The sequence below is a fragment of the Bombus pascuorum genome, chromosome 7 (assembly GCF_905332965.1).
Source record: "Bombus pascuorum chromosome 7, iyBomPasc1.1, whole genome shotgun sequence".
In the NCBI taxonomy this organism is placed as follows: Eukaryota; Metazoa; Arthropoda; class Insecta; order Hymenoptera; family Apidae; genus Bombus; species Bombus pascuorum.
Genome location: NC_083494.1, coordinates 8,705,842 through 8,721,682, shown reverse-complemented (window position 1 = coordinate 8,721,682; position 15,841 = coordinate 8,705,842). Strand labels below are relative to the sequence as shown.

Below are 15,841 nucleotides of genomic sequence, written 5' to 3'. Positions count from 1 at the left end.
AATATAAATAACTCGCGACAAATTACACGCCATGAATCCTAGCCGGATATTGGCTGGTTAGAAGAAAACGAAACGGTGGGAAGCTAATTAATTCGGAAACGATCGCCTACACCGCGTTCAAGAGAAAACGTGAGCGACATCGAACAAAGAAAGACAATGGAGTCGATGGAAATCGGTCGATTTCCAGCTACAAAAGGGTTAAACTCGAGAGACGTATAAATAAACGGCCGAGGCAGTTACTATCGCCTTCCCCTCCACCTTCCCCTATCTCGAGTCATTTTAGTCCAGCCTTCGTTTCATCCATGAAACGCCCCCGGCGCCTCGAGTCGTTTCAATATAATCAACCGGCTGTTTACGATGACAAGAATTTTTCGGGGCGCAATTAAGAAATTACCGGGCCATATATCGTAGCGTTTTATGCCCGCGTCCCTGGACAATGTATTTACATATGGTTATATACAGACACGAAACGAAACCACCAGCCTGTCCCATTGGCTCAGGGCCCGACGGATAGACGCCAGGCGTCCACCCAGCCACACGGATCTTTCTCTCACGACCGGCTGCTGTTACGAGATTCCTTTCTGGACAGTCACTACTAATTTCACCTTGTAGTTTTATTGTCCGTCCGTCCGTTACCACGACGACCGTGTCTGCGTGCTGGAGCAACGTCCTTTCGTTTTTATCCCTTCGTTTTTCATTTCAATTTATCTCTCTGGAGGAGAGTACGCTCGTCTCGCGGACGATCCGCTCCGCGATTCGGTTTCTCGAAACGCCTCGTGAAACCACGGGGACGCGTAAATCCATTAGCGAGTGCATCTGCCGCTAGACGGACGTCGTTACTTGATTATACTTCGATATAATCGAAGTAATCGAGGGGAGATTTTCTCTTCTTCGTTCTTGCGTTGAATGATTAGCGTCGGATTTGTTGTTTTTCATTCGAGAACTTTAGAAGTATTTTAGATTTTTTTGGCGGAGGGGTTAATGCGATTGATGTAGTGAAATTAATGTAGGGAAATTATAGTTGGAAGGTTTCATGGTTAGAAGTGCGGGCTCTTTAATGATCAACGCCGCGAGCGAGAATTCAATTAAGGGTCTCGGGAACGTAATATTGTATCGCTTCTGATCGCATATTTTAGCGTACCAACGCTTCCCCAGTATTTCCGTTCGCACGGATTTCACGCCAGCAGCGTCTGTCCGCCCCCATGTATCGCACAGTGCGCTTCTGTTTCTACTTCGAATCGAGCTATCTGTCGCCGTCGCCCGTCAACCGTACGTGACTCGCGCGAGCTAAATCTTCGACAATTGCCAGACGAAATCAGGTGTGTCTCGTATGATTTCTCCTAATACATCAACCATTTTTAACGTATTGCAATACTATATGCATTATACACTATTATGTAACGTATATATAATGCGTTAGACTATATATTATTACGATATACACCGTTTCATAATTGAAGACCAAGAACAAACAGACCAAATGTTATCTGACTCGAAAGAAAGAAAACTTTCTTGTATCGATTTTAATTAAAAACAATAATGTCATTGTTGTGAGTGTAAGACGAAGATTTATACACTTGATTCTTCGTTTTTCTTTTTTTTTTTTATTCCAGATCCAGAAGATCAAAATTTGAAAATCCTTGTCACGCTTTTGCACAGACTGGAGAGGTAGGCTGACTGTGAAGAAAGAAATCAATTAAAATTCATTTAGTTGGCGCGTTGGTGAACGAGCGTGGTCCTCCTGCGAGCCCTTTCGAAATAAATTGGCATTTTCAAAAAACTTTCCACGCACGGCTTCACGCTTTGTTTCCAGGCGTTCCCCGTTTCACGCGCGTGTACGCTCACGATGCCCCTTTATTGCCCTCGCCCTCCACCCTTCTTTCATCGTTCTATACCGCGACCGGCGCACAAAAGACTCGACGCTGGAATTCTTTGTTTTTTATCGTGGAAACACCTCGGACAAATATTTTGGCTCGCGCGAATTCACCGGTGTTACGCAACAATCTCGGTGAACGGGCACCGATGTTATCCGCCCATTTTACGTAGAACACAGAGGTTCCTGTATTTATACAAACTTGAAATATACAAAACTAAAGAAAATATACAGAATATTGAAAGTAAACTGCTCGTTATAATATTTAGAAAGTGAAATAAGTTCGCCACTTGTGCCTGTAAAACTATTCTACGCAAATATCCGCAACCTACAAATAATTTCCAAAAAAGAAAAAATCCCGGAGGATTATTTTACGGTAGAAATTCTACGAACATTTTTAAAGAAGCTTCTCGGAGAAAAAGTATCCGCACTCGCAAGTTTCTACAAGACTTTAATTCTCAAACAAGCGTTTCCGAACACTTTCTCGCCGTTCCTTTTCCTCTTAAAAATCTAAAACTCCATTTAAAAGTATAGGAACATCCAAATTCAGTAACAGATATAACATAAGAATTAACCTCCAGAACCCACTAGTTACTCAATTACTTGACACGGCGGATCAGACCCGCAGGCTAAAAAGACATCACCCTGTAGATTCAAACGTTAGATTCAGCTAATAATCACTCATTATTCACGTTCCAGTATCACGCCAGAATAATTTACTTATAATTCTCAATGAAAATTGATTGTAAATTACTTACAAATAAAAAAAGTATAGGAATTACGATACTTTGATTTAACGAGAATGAATTACAGGCGTGCAATGACCGTTTACGCGAAAACACCGATGATTACGCAGTAACACGTTGGCGTCTCGTCTCGTGCATTATACAAAGTTGGACAATGATCGCGTGCGGGCGGGCGTGCGTTAAAAACCGTCGGGCATAAGGAATGCTCCTATTAATTCGCAGATGTGACCCGTTGGAACGGTGTCAGCCATTAGGCACAAATTGATATGCATTATAAAGAGACTATCCTCGTCGACAATGAAGGATGAGATGAGAAAAGTAGACAGAGATAGGAGGACAAAAAAGGAAGAAAAGATAGAAAGAAGAATAGCGTTGTAGCACGTCGAGTCTCGTATATGCGTGTTACGAGTCGCGACGATTGGTCGGATCGACAATGGTTTCCCCCTTGGACGAAGCGCCATTGGTCAGGATTTTCGGGGGGTTAGAGACGCGTTGAATAAGGGGATGATACAGGATGAGTCGTCGCCGGGGGTTGTTGTGGAATAAGCGTTAAGTAGGGACGAGTGTGTCGAAGATAGAAAAAGGGGAACTAGTCCGAGTAAATGGCTTCGCCGCACCGACGAAACGGAACGATTGAAAATTTTCCCCCGTCCTCGTAGACGAGGTCGACACGCTCGTTTGCATGGGAAGAAATTTCGCTAAGTTGATTGTCTTCGCTCTTCTCGCTATTTTGTAAATGATCCGTGAATCGTCTTGTTGAAAGTACTGAAAGAGGCAGGATCAAACCGACGAAGATTGATTTGGACTGTTGCATGATTTCTACGATCGATCAGAAGCATCGTTATATTCGTGTAAGTTACGAAATCAGGAAGAATTCTGTTATCTAAACGTAGGTGAAATCATTACCACCTAATGACAAAATCCGCAATCACTTAGTTGCCAACCCAATACAAGGTCAGGAGTTTAGGAAGATCGCGTGAAATTTTTAATTCTGGGAATCGACAATCAGAAAGGTATTTTACAAAAAACACTAGAAATATGGTAGGAAGAATTATATGAAGAGAAATACGTATAGAAAAATAGATAAAACGTCTTCAAAGGGATCCAGATAGATGTAAAGACTTACGCGTATAGGAAGAACGAGTACTGCAAAAATTGAGGAAATAACCAGTGTAAGAACATGAAATTTTTTTCATTTGGAAATAGTTTAGAATCAAATCTCACTGAGAATTATAAGTAAATTATTCCGGCGTGGTACTATAACGTGAATAATAAGTGATTACTATGAAGAGGGTAATGTCTTTTTAGCCTGCGGATCTGATCCCTCGTGTCAAGTAACTAGTGGCTTTTGGTGATTATTAATTCTTACGTTATATCTACGATAACATAAAATGACACGGAAGAATGAACGACCTCGAAGGTTAGAACGTGGGGGGATACGAAAGAATAGGAAGCGGAAGGAGTCTTGGAGAAAAGAACGAGGAAACGATGCCAGAAAGCAGGAGGACGATATTCGTGGCGGCTGAGCGGCACTCTCAGGAAATCGACGACGATCGACGACACTGTAAAGGTCCGTTCCACAGGGAACATTGTAAGTCTCTGGTAACTAATGGCGGCGGCTGGTGAGATCGGTATCGGAGATGCATGATCGGATTTATGCGAGGCCAATATGGAAAGCCGTGCCGGCTATTGTGATAAGGCGGCGTGACGTCGACAGAAACACGCTAAACCGACCTTCTTCCGCCCCTCTCTTCGATTAAAATCGGGATTCCAGAGGCGCATACAAATTATTTTATCGATATCGATACATATTCGCCAGGGATACATCTACCAGTGCGACAGCTTTGAATTATGAATATTAACGTTGCACGGTCTTACTTGCAATTTCGAAAAGACAATTAATTACGACGCAAGTGGCTTGTTTAATGGGGCGAAAGAAAATTCCATGAATTCTCTGATGATCTTTCGATGGAAATCGATCGAGACACGGTACGCAAAAGGATGGCACGTTTTATGCTTCGGACACGAGCGGTTTTCGAACGATGACAAGGCGCGATCTGTCGAGGCGAGACGCGGAAAGCGCATCGACCGCGCAAGATTATCGTAACGGCGACTCATCGAAATCTTTCCGCGTGAAAGATCGATCTTGGAACGAGCACGCTTCGATACTCGATCCTTGGCTCGTTCGATTCGAAGATGAAACGCGCGTGGAGGAGCACCGACGGCCACGCGAACGAATAATCCTGGCGATCGCTAGCGACGACGACGGTGATCGATAATCGGCTGCGTTTAACGTCGTTCGGCGTTAACTGCTACGATTTCGAAACACCCTGTCAGCGTTCGTTCCCGATCCTTTCAATTACCCGTTTCGTAAATCAGTGTCGTGAAAGAGAGATCTAAATCGAAGGTAAATTGTCCGGCTTATCTTGATTTGCATATCGACCGATCGGGAATTTCTTTAATGTTGAAAGCACCACCTCGACGATTTTACAATCGACAATTTGACAAGGTGTTTATAAATGTAACCGTGGCTTAAGGATTCGGAGAGAAGGCGAGCACTTGCTTATCTTTGACATGATATATTTTCATTATAAAGTTAACCTGAGATAAATCGAGCACGATTAAATTGATTTTTCAAACCTAATGTGAAATAATAAAATTGTCACGTTCGAACAAAAATCTCTATCAAAGTTGCGGATAAATCAAACATAGTCAGCTTAACTACAACAATGTATTATGATCCGGTTAGCTCGATATCTGGAAGCTGATACGCAATAAAACTGGCGTTGTCAAGCGCCGTACAACTACTTAGTTACTTGACCAGCTCTCTATTTCCAAATTTTTTAATTTCCGAATTATACCTTAGAACGCCTATACTTTCTAATGGGAAATTTAGAAACGCAGTCTGCTGATTATTAATTTACAAATCTCGATGCAAATCACACGCCATCGATACCAAAGCGTCCGGAAACCTATGAACGTCGTATCGAATAATATGTGTCAAAGTATTTTTCCACGGGACGTTCAAGAGATATGACACTCGACGTGAATCGTCAAGACGTCTGACGGTGGATGTTGAGGATAAGCTCGCGGGTCGATAAGGGCGAGACAGTGTTTCGCGCGTGCACGGCTCGAAAAGCTTACCACCAATAAAAAACCAGCCCTCAAGTTCCCTGTTTCTACCGCGTGGCTTTTGTTGTTCAACCGCCTACGCCTTCATCGATCGGTACTCGACACCGGTCGTTCGCTCATCTTTGACAGCGCGGAACGCAAAACGAAAGATACAGCCTGCCGGAAATGCGCTCTGTCGGCCCGTTGTTGCTGCGAAAACGTGTATCTTTAGAAACGCGACGGCGTTTCTGCGAGACCATCGATATAGAATCGCGATAACGATTCCGGTCTTCTTGTCCGCCTCGATTCGTCCGCGCAACGCTTATGAAAGGGAGAATTATATGCTGTTGGAAATAATTACGGGTTCGTTAGGAGGATGACGTTATCGTTGAGTATCTAGGATTGTGAAAAGCGTCGGTTACGATATTTAGAACGTAGGTTCGCTTGAAATTGAGTTATTTCCATATGTCTTACGTCGAGTACCGTAGCGAATATTAGTTGCTTAAAATGTGTTTTCTATCTAGCGGCAATTTTTCATGCTATCGATGTGTTCTTTTTCGTCTTTTACTTACTGAGAATTCTTAGGCAAAGTTCTTATATAAAATATACCGTGGTTAATTCTCTTAAATACATACACTCCACTTTCGTTAGAATGTACAATTATTAATGAACTGCTGTCGATCGAGTCCACTTATCTGAATGTCAACTGCTGTAAGAAGTTAGTAGGAAAAATCAGTGAATGATTATATAAAATTCCAGTTATATCAACTGTTTGTCCTCCTACAGTTTCCTTCGCAGGTTTTAGAAGCTTTCTAATTTTGATTTTTTAAAGATGATGTACAGGACCCGAACAAGTGACATGTAAAAGTGAACACGACGACATTCCTTGTGGAAAAATAAGAAAAATATAAGGAATACAACCTTTTCATTCTCGGCTTGGTTTTCGGCAAAAATTGGATTTGGAAATTTACTTTCGTACTTGAACGTGACTAATTTCCGACTGAACAGGATTAAAATTTGTCCGGAAGCTTAATTTTCAAGAAAATAGGGTTTGAACATATTTTGTTAAGGATCGGCTTAGAACATGCGTAAGATGAATCTTCAAATTTCTTTTCCTCGGAAACAAAGCGTCTGAGAAATTTTACATTTTCAACTTATTTGCACACATAGAATGACCTCCTGACTGATTACTCGGTGCTGTCCAGTCCGAAATTAAGCATGTTCAAGTATACTTGACAATTTTCAAACTCGATTTTCTCGAAAACTAAACCGAGAATGATAACATTGTATTCCATATCTTTCTCTTATTTTTACATGAGGAATTGCCTCCTTCCCACTGTTACATGTTATTCGGACCCGTATAACTTTCATTCGTTCCTCCATTCATTTCAATAAAAATAACACGATGAGATAAAGATAAGACAAAATCTCCTACCATGTAATAATTTTCTTCGAATTTCTCATTGTAACAGGTAACGAACTTTTCCTCATTGTAATAGGTAACGAACTTTTCCACATTGTAATAAGTAACGAACTTTTCTCATTGTAATAGGTAACGAACTTTTCTCATTGTTATAGGTAACAAACTTTTCTCATTGTAATAGGTAACGAACTTTTCTCATTGTAATAGGTAACGAACTTTTACTATACCAAAAAGAATTCTTAAAGGATTACAAAATTTGAATGTTTAGATGATTCTGAAATTCTTTTCTCACAACAAAACCCTCAAAAGTGACACAGTCAACATTCAGCTTCTTACACAAAATACATCTTTCCATCGGTGGAGAATGAAGAGATCGGCCGAACGTAGAATCTGTGCAGCTTATTGTACAGTAGCTGAGCACTGGTAGTTCGCAGGGTCATTAAAAGAGGATTCATGCGTCGAAATCTGCGGCTAGGCTGCATCGCGAGGCCCCGGGGGCCGAGCTGTGTATATTATTTGAAACTGATTTGGACCGAAAGATTTGTTGCAAAAGCTCACCGCCACACGAGAGTGGGCAGAGCTGATAGCCGCTGGCGTTCTTTCAGAACGTCGTAACCGTCCCGAGTCTTCGCCATTCCCGGCCATATTCCTCGCGGAAGGCACGTTACACGCCTTCAACCTGTCGATAATCCCGTTCAAGATCGCGGTTTAAGCCTCGACGACTCTATTCCGAAGCGGTTCGCTTTGACGGCAAGCTAGTCAACAGAATGTTGAAGAGAAAGATTATAGAGGTTTATGTATAGAAGATGGTCAGTCGGTGAGGTTTAACGACGAGAGGTTTCGTTGTTGAAACCGTCGAGTATATTTAAAATGATTAAATAAATTAATATGCAGACAATATTCTCAAAGATGCTCGTACTAACGGATTCGCTAAGACAATGTATAAGTCGCAAAATAAGATCGCTAGTGACTCGTTAATTAGATCGCTGATAATTCGTTGATAACAGAACTTTTTTCGGTTGCGTCCGTTTATTTATACTGGTCGGGGAAGAGCCGGAGAATTCGAATTCGCCTTCGTTCGACAGTTTGACATTGTTTTGGCTGAAGTTTATTTATTATTACATTATGTGTATCCTAACGATATTGATACTCCGAAGCAAAACAACAACATGATTTGAATTGTCCTCTAGCTCATGTGCCGTTACAAGATCAAGGAGCCGATAAACGAAGGAAAAATTGTTGCAAGGCTTCGTGAAAGTTTAGATCATTGTTTTACTTATGTGAGACTTGGAGGTTGCATAACATTTTTTCTTGGAAAATTAGAAGATTTTTTAGTCACGCGCACTTTGGCAATTACATCGCGTTTAACCCTCTTTTTGTAAATGGAGAAATTTTTGAATTACATATCTTTTTACCGTCAAAAATTTAAAAGAATAGTATCTCAGTCATGAGAGTTGCACGATGTCTCGATGATTTCCTTAAAACGTTAGAAATCTTTTTACTTGTTCAAATTTAAACGAGATTCAGATCAACCGAGTACATTAGAGGATGTCTCGAAGTTGATGCAATCGAAGATTCAAAATTCTTCTAACAGGAAAACGAATATGCCACGTTCGTAAAAATTCCAAAATTCCCATAATTTATACCGCTTCTCCAATGGTCTAAAGTCTGCACGAGCCGCTCTTAAACGACAATATTCGTCACTGTCGCCTAATCGCACTTTTCTTTTTATTTGGAAGTAGTTTACAATCAAATCTCATTGAGAATTATAAATAAATTATTCTGGCGTGGTACTATAACGTGAATAATAAGTGATTACTATGAAGAGGGTAATGTCTTTTTAGCCTGCGGATCTGATCCGTCGTGTCAAATAATTAGGCAACTAGTGGGTAATCGCAAACTTAAAAACAAACAGTCAGTACAACGATACGTCCGTGCACTTCGGTGCAGTTTAATCGTCGTTCGAAAGCGGACGAAAAAGAAAAACGCGATATCGCAGGGTCCGTCCATTCGCGTTAATGAACACCAACTACAAGGAACAGGGTTCACTAAGGCGGAAGCGGCTGTTGATACAGTTAATGGCGCGCGTCAGGGCTTGATGGACAAGCAATGGCGATCGAAAACGAAGACGGAAGCGTCGGTTGTCTCGGGACACCACGCGTGTCCGTTTTCGGGACGCGAAACCCGCGATAAATAGATACACCCGTGGCTCGGTTGATTGGCTTCTAGAAAAACAGAACCGGTTAATTATTGCGTCGATCGCACCCTTTCGCTCTCTCGCCACTCTCGATTCAGTCAGCTGAAAAAATAACGAGGCCACGCGCGAGCTTCTTCCCTCTTCTTCTCCGCGCGCACGCCGCACGCTCTCTTATCGATTCGCCTGGTCAGAGAATTTCTTTCTTGCTGTTTCTCGGGTATTTGTGTACTTACGTACGCGCAGAAGAGTTACATTGCATTTGAAGATCACAAGGGATACGTGATAAGTCGATTATCTAATTATAATAATTCGTAGCTAGAAAGAAGCGTTTTAATATGACGTAGTCGAAAAGTAGGAGGAGCTAAAACAGGGTTTTAAATTATGTCTCTTAAAAGTAGGGGATAAGTTCTTCAAGTTTCGCAATGTACATGTCAAAAAGTTATATGATATGTTTTACATGTTTTAATAAAATACATTCATTTCGTATTATTAAGTCGTTATAGTATTTGCATGTTTTATGGCAATCGATATCTTTGAAATATTCAAAACGATAGAAAAATTTATGTTTAATTTGAAATAGGAAGAGAATTTTGTATAAATGAATTAATCGACAAGCATATCTTTTAAATCGGTCTTATGTGAGAGACGAAAGAAACTACGATTCGTATCATGTTGCTTCTTCATGTTCTACGCTTGTATTTTTAACTCACAGCCGGGGATCGGCCACTGGCGATGTTAATTTCCACCGTTGAAGAATCGGAAGAACGAGTAAAGTGGCGTGATCGATTGCGATCTTCAGATGTATTAGTCTGTTGCACACTTTGCTTCACAGTGGTTTAATTCACCTCTTGAAATCGGTATAACGAGCAAAGATTAGTTGGAAACGTATCTTTATTATAAAATAGAAGTGAATTCAGATTAGATGTTATCAGCCACTTAATGCAATTTAAGTAAGCTTCCTTGATAAATTAGCACGCGTTATTCTATTCTACATTTCCGTTACATCCCGTGGTAGTATTAAGCGATCGCGATTCGCAATTCACGAGCAATTAACAGATCGAGACAAATGGTTAGAATGGAAAAGGATCGATAAAACCGATGCGCATCGTTTTCCATTAAATTACCTCGGGGTGTTCCGGTTACCTCCGGATCCCCGGCTCTGGTAGCCGTGTGTCGCGTTAGTTCACAATTAGCGTCGCGCGGTTTCGAAGGCTTCTCGTCAAGCTGCAGCGTTAATGAGAAACCTGTTTGTCACGTTCCCCGCGAGCCGTTCATTCAGCCCGCCTCAAACCTAACCGATCTTCGCAGCCCTCCTCGATCTTTATTCTCACTCGAACGGTCAACTTATCGAACGTTAAAAATTACCATCGCTGACGTGACGCCAGGCACTTTTCCGTAGATTTACCGCAGAATCGAATTTTCTTTCTAGAAAAATTTTAAAAGAACATTCTCTGTTCGATGTTCAATCACACAAAACCGCGAATGATCAAAATTACCCCTATCGATGGCTCGTTTCTACAGATACTGATTTACCGCGAATCTTGTGTCCTGAAAATCGATCGAATAGATGGATTCTGGATTACGCGAAGAATGATTACTTTTGGTAATTCTTAAAACCTGTGCAGTTTCCAATGATCGAACGATTCATGTATAACGTAAATCGCTAATGCTAAAAGTTGGCACCGATAATGTAACATAGGAGACGTAGACTTCTTGAAAGATTCTGCTCCAACATTTTCCATTTAACTGCGAATTACGTAAGACATCGTTCACAATTGCAGCTTTGCTTGCGCAAATATAGTTCCCACCGGAAATAGGATATTATTGGAGCGTTTTCCCTGTAAATCGGATTAAATCCAGCCGAGAACAAGCGGTCGCGATGATCGCGCGAGTTTTCTGCTGACGTAAATGCGTAGGTGCAACGTATCGTTCGTTGTGAACAACGAGAGAGGAAAAAGAAATCAAACATTTCTGGTTATCCTCCGCGCGATGGGGCTGTTGGACGAGAAAATAACTCGAGGTATCTCCCTTCTAAACCAGAGACGAGAGAACACCTTTTTCCTTTTTCCTTCTACCTTCTGGAGTAGCTCGTTTTCACGAGAGCTGGCAGTGGATTACGATCGAACCGCTGGTAAAATAACGACCTGAAAATTAAACGGTGCTAAGTGACCGTGTGTTATTCTGTTTGCGAGCAGGGAGGAGGGGGATACGCTCGAAAAAGTCTGCTTAACGATCGTCCGACTGGCCGCTTCCGTTAGTTAACAAGCGATATTTTTCTGCCGCTGTCTCAGTGGATTCAGGAATTCACCGCAAGCAAAAGATCAAGAACCACGTTCGATCGAGAGCAATGGTCCAGACGAGCAATTGCCTCTAAATATTGTTCTCAAGTTGTTTCTCTTGTACAACGATGTATAACACATTGGATCCGGAGACTTGCAGCGACCGTACAACTACTATATTCGTTGAAATAACTAGATTCAGATTTTCTGGTTTTACGGTTAGCAAAAGTATGCCAGTGATTTTTATTGAGACAGAAATGCAATTTCATTTACTCTTCCGCTCAAAGATTTTAGATCGTAATATTTTTTACTACTTTTATTAAACCTTTATTGCTTAGTACAGATCAACAACTTCAAATTACGTGAATTTTTTAAATAAATTTCTTAATATATTAATAGATAACATTCTTTATTGTATCAAGTCGCAAGTTGAATAATCTTCTAACGGTTGTTTGGTTCTCTTATATCAATACATATCCTACGATCTTCTAGCACAACTGAAACACTCACAGTTAAAGATATTTATTTCGATCGCGTCGCTTATCGAACGTATACTTAAGGGATGAAACTTTCTCCTGCACATGTGATCACAAAAATACGAATCGTCGCGACAACCTGTTAATCTATCATTAAAATACACTTAATTTCAGCTATTCATTGGAACCATTCTCTCTCTTTCTCTCTCCACAAGAATTCAATTCGTTCGACACATACACACGCGCCCAAAGAGGACAAACGCAGCCTTTCACCGAAGAGGTTGACTAGCCCCTTTCCTTCTTCCATCGTGGAAGTAACAATGAGAGAAGAGAGTAACCGAAGACGGGGTAAATCACTGGAACGTGGATGGTTGCCACCGCGGGTACGGTAGCTCCGCGCGTGGAATAATGCGTATACCAGCTAAACATGGCCGCGACACAATGACGATCATCGAGAAAATATCGAGTGTCCGTAACATTATACTTTTTTACCGTTTAAATGGCAGCATCGGCATCGAGACCTGGGACACCGACTCCTGCGTGTCGTTTCACTTGCCTCCTTTGCGCTTATAGGAGAACTCGCGTACGCGCGCTTCTCTCGCGCAATGTCACGGGACACCAGGTATCCGGATCGTCCGGACACACCTTGGGAAGTGTTTCTTAGCGAGATTCCACGCGGCGAGAATAAGCGTATCCTTTGCAATGGTAGACGGTGGGACGTGGTTTTTGTGATTTTTGAGGATTCCTTGGTTTGAAGACGTTTGAGGGAAACTCGGTTAGTTTGCCTTTGGATTACACGAAATTCGAGTACCTTTGGATTTGTCCATTGTGGATCTTGCAGCGATATATACAATATTTACTATTCTTTTGATACTGTGATTAGAAGATATTGAATTTTGGGTTGGAGAAATTACGGTTGAAAAATAAAAATATCTGAATTATTATGATTCTTGGAACTTCTAGTTTGACAGCGTTGAGGGACAGTGATACTTCATCTTCTTTTGAATAGTATAAATTCCAAGTATTTTATGAATTTTTCCGCGTATATAAAGTGTCTTAGTCTTCACGACGCGATATCAAATTTTGGATTAGAACCACATTGGAGAAGTGTTCTGCGTTCGTCCGATATGAAACTAATCGCTGGTACAGATCAAATTCATCTTCACCGCGTGAATCCTTTTATAACGCATCGTCACGTTTATCGTCCGAAACTGTCAGTTCATCCTGCACGCTATCGACGTCCATATGTGGCGTTTCACCTGGTCCCAAAGTCAAAGGTTCGTCCGGACCGTGTCAACGGGTCTCGTCACTTCATCCTTTCCACCAAACAATTTTCCCACAGTCAAAATCCCTTCGTCAAACCTCGCCAAACTCGCACAACCAGAGAACTAGAAGAAGAAGAAGAAGAAGAAGACAACGAAGAAGGGTCGAGCGGTTGTCTCCGTGGTCTGGTAGGAAAGGTCGAAAAAGGTGGAGGAATAAACGCGAAAAAAAAACAAAACGGAGAAAATGGAGAAGGAGAGAAGAAGGTACGAAGAGAGGGAGGAAAAAAGAGGGAACGAGGAGAGAAGAGCAGAGAAAACAAAACGGAATTACGGCCTAGCTGCGGTGGATGATTTAGGGGGCGAGGGTCGCGGGTCGAGACCGGGCTCTGGAATGCTGGACCCTCTTTCTCTCCTCTCCTTTTCCATCCACTCTCTTCTCTCCATTTCCTTTCTCGCTTCATCTTTCCCTCTTTTCCTATGCTCCGTTGGAATCACTGGCGGAGGAGGATAAAATGATAAGGGACAAGGATAACAGATAGAACATTTACATAGGTCGTTAGTGCGAGCGCACGCAGGGACCTTTCCTCTCTCTTTCTCTTTTGCGTGTACCAACGATGTTCGCTTGACTTTTGGCACTGGAACCCTTTTGACGATCGTGGGACCTTTTATATACACGCGTGATCCTCGTGAATATCGTTATAACAGAGCCTGTGATCTTATCGTTTCCAATGAATATTTGGGCCAAGAATATTTGGTGACTAAGAATATCTTGCAACCTGATACGTATTATATACCCTCGATCTTTGCAAATACTATGATCTTACGATCGAATTTTCTTATCGATGATCTCATTTCGATCAAAGGCCGATCTGGTCGCTTAAAATTCTTTAAAATTTGTAGAAGATAGTTGGTTGAGTTGTAATGACGAGATAACTCGCTGTTGAAACCGTCAAGTGTATTTTAAAATGATAAATAAATACAGACGATATTCGCTAAGAGGTTAAAATATAAATCGCTAATAAGATCGCTGATAACTCGTTGATAACCGAACTCCTTACAATCGCGTCCGTTTATACTGGGGGAGAGCCGGAAAATTTGAATTCAAGTATATTTGAAGGTTGCACGTAGCGACGACATTATTTTACACAGAGTTTATTTATTATTACATTATGTAACATTACATTATTACATTATTACATTATGTGTCTCCTAACGATATTGATACTCCAAGGCAAAACAACAACATGATTTGAATTATCTTCTAGCTCATGTGCCGCTACAAATTTATCAAAAAGTTTCTTCTACGTATGCTCGTTTTTTGACCAATGTACTAATGCAGCGAGATTTATTTACGAGGATAGAAATAATTCCCAAGGGACTTGGCAGAAATACCAGGAATACCAGAAGGAGGCATCCCGAGAATGCCACGAATCTAGTTCGTAAAGGACGCAGGCTTATCTAGATCGCGGACCGAGCAACGAAATATAGTCGGGGGCTGGAACAATTATGTAAGTGGTCGATGCTAGGCATAATTTGTCGTCGAACGAATTAAGAGTTTAATTAATATCGCGCAGATTCCACTAACCTCTCGCCAATGTCCCGACCTTGGAACCTTAGCTTCGTTCCTTAAATTCGAGACAAGACTTTTGTGTCCTGTATTTTAAAGAAGCGAAGGACTGGACAGGCGCGTACTGACCCGTAGAACCCGTTAAAAGTCATAGAAATTCGCGTCTGGTTCAAAGTCGATCCTTCTCTGGCATTTGTATTATAATTTAATTTCGTAACCCGACGCCGTGTACCCTCCGGTGAGGAAATTATCAGAGGCCATGCTGCACGTTATTATTTTCTTGTACGAATCTCTGACACGCTTCTGACGCTCCAAGAACCGAAGGGTTAATGCGTTGCGCAACTTCCAATCCCTTCACGAAAAGGATTCTTATGATTTAGGCGGACCTTTGGAGCTTCTGAATGTGAGTCTGTGTCCCTTTACAACAGGATTTCGAGATCTGGTCCATATTATAATTAAACTCAAGAAGAATTCTTCTTTGGCCACTTCTCTATTTCCATCGAATTCCACGTGAAATTTAAATTCCTCTCGATTAAAAGAAATGTCGTTTCCCCTATTTTTATACTTTTATCACTTCGATTTCCCAATTAAAAATGGAATATCTTATAATTAATTGTCATCGTTTAGCCATCCGATATCTGCAACTGCAGATATCTTTGTAGCGGCGCATGAGCGACAAAAGTTCAAGTGGAAATGGAAAATTCGAATCTGCCAGAGATTCATTTTATTGTACCTTTGCATACTAACGATTGTTTCTGTTTACAAGGTCTAGAAGCAAATGAATCTCGGACAGATCATTATAGCCGTTTCTTGTAATCTTCAGCCGGAGTTACGTAAGTTCAATTTTTTATGGTAACGTCCCTCCATATAAATATATGAAGAGAGAGTATTGTTATTCTTTCTT

At 41.3% G+C, this 15,841-nt stretch overlaps 1 protein-coding gene and 1 long non-coding RNA gene across 2 annotated transcripts in view; one reads left to right on the top strand and one right to left on the bottom strand.

Moving 5' to 3' along the window:
- The window catches only part of LOC132909216 (uncharacterized), a 149,534-nt gene that overhangs the window by 72,608 nt on the left and 61,085 nt on the right, over nucleotides 1–15,841 (bottom strand). The window lies entirely within an intron of this gene.
- LOC132909189 (zinc finger protein ZIC 4-like) overlaps nucleotides 1–15,841 on the top strand; it is a 36,434-nt gene that overhangs the window by 1,250 nt on the left and 19,343 nt on the right. The gene's annotated exons all lie outside the window — the stretch shown is intronic.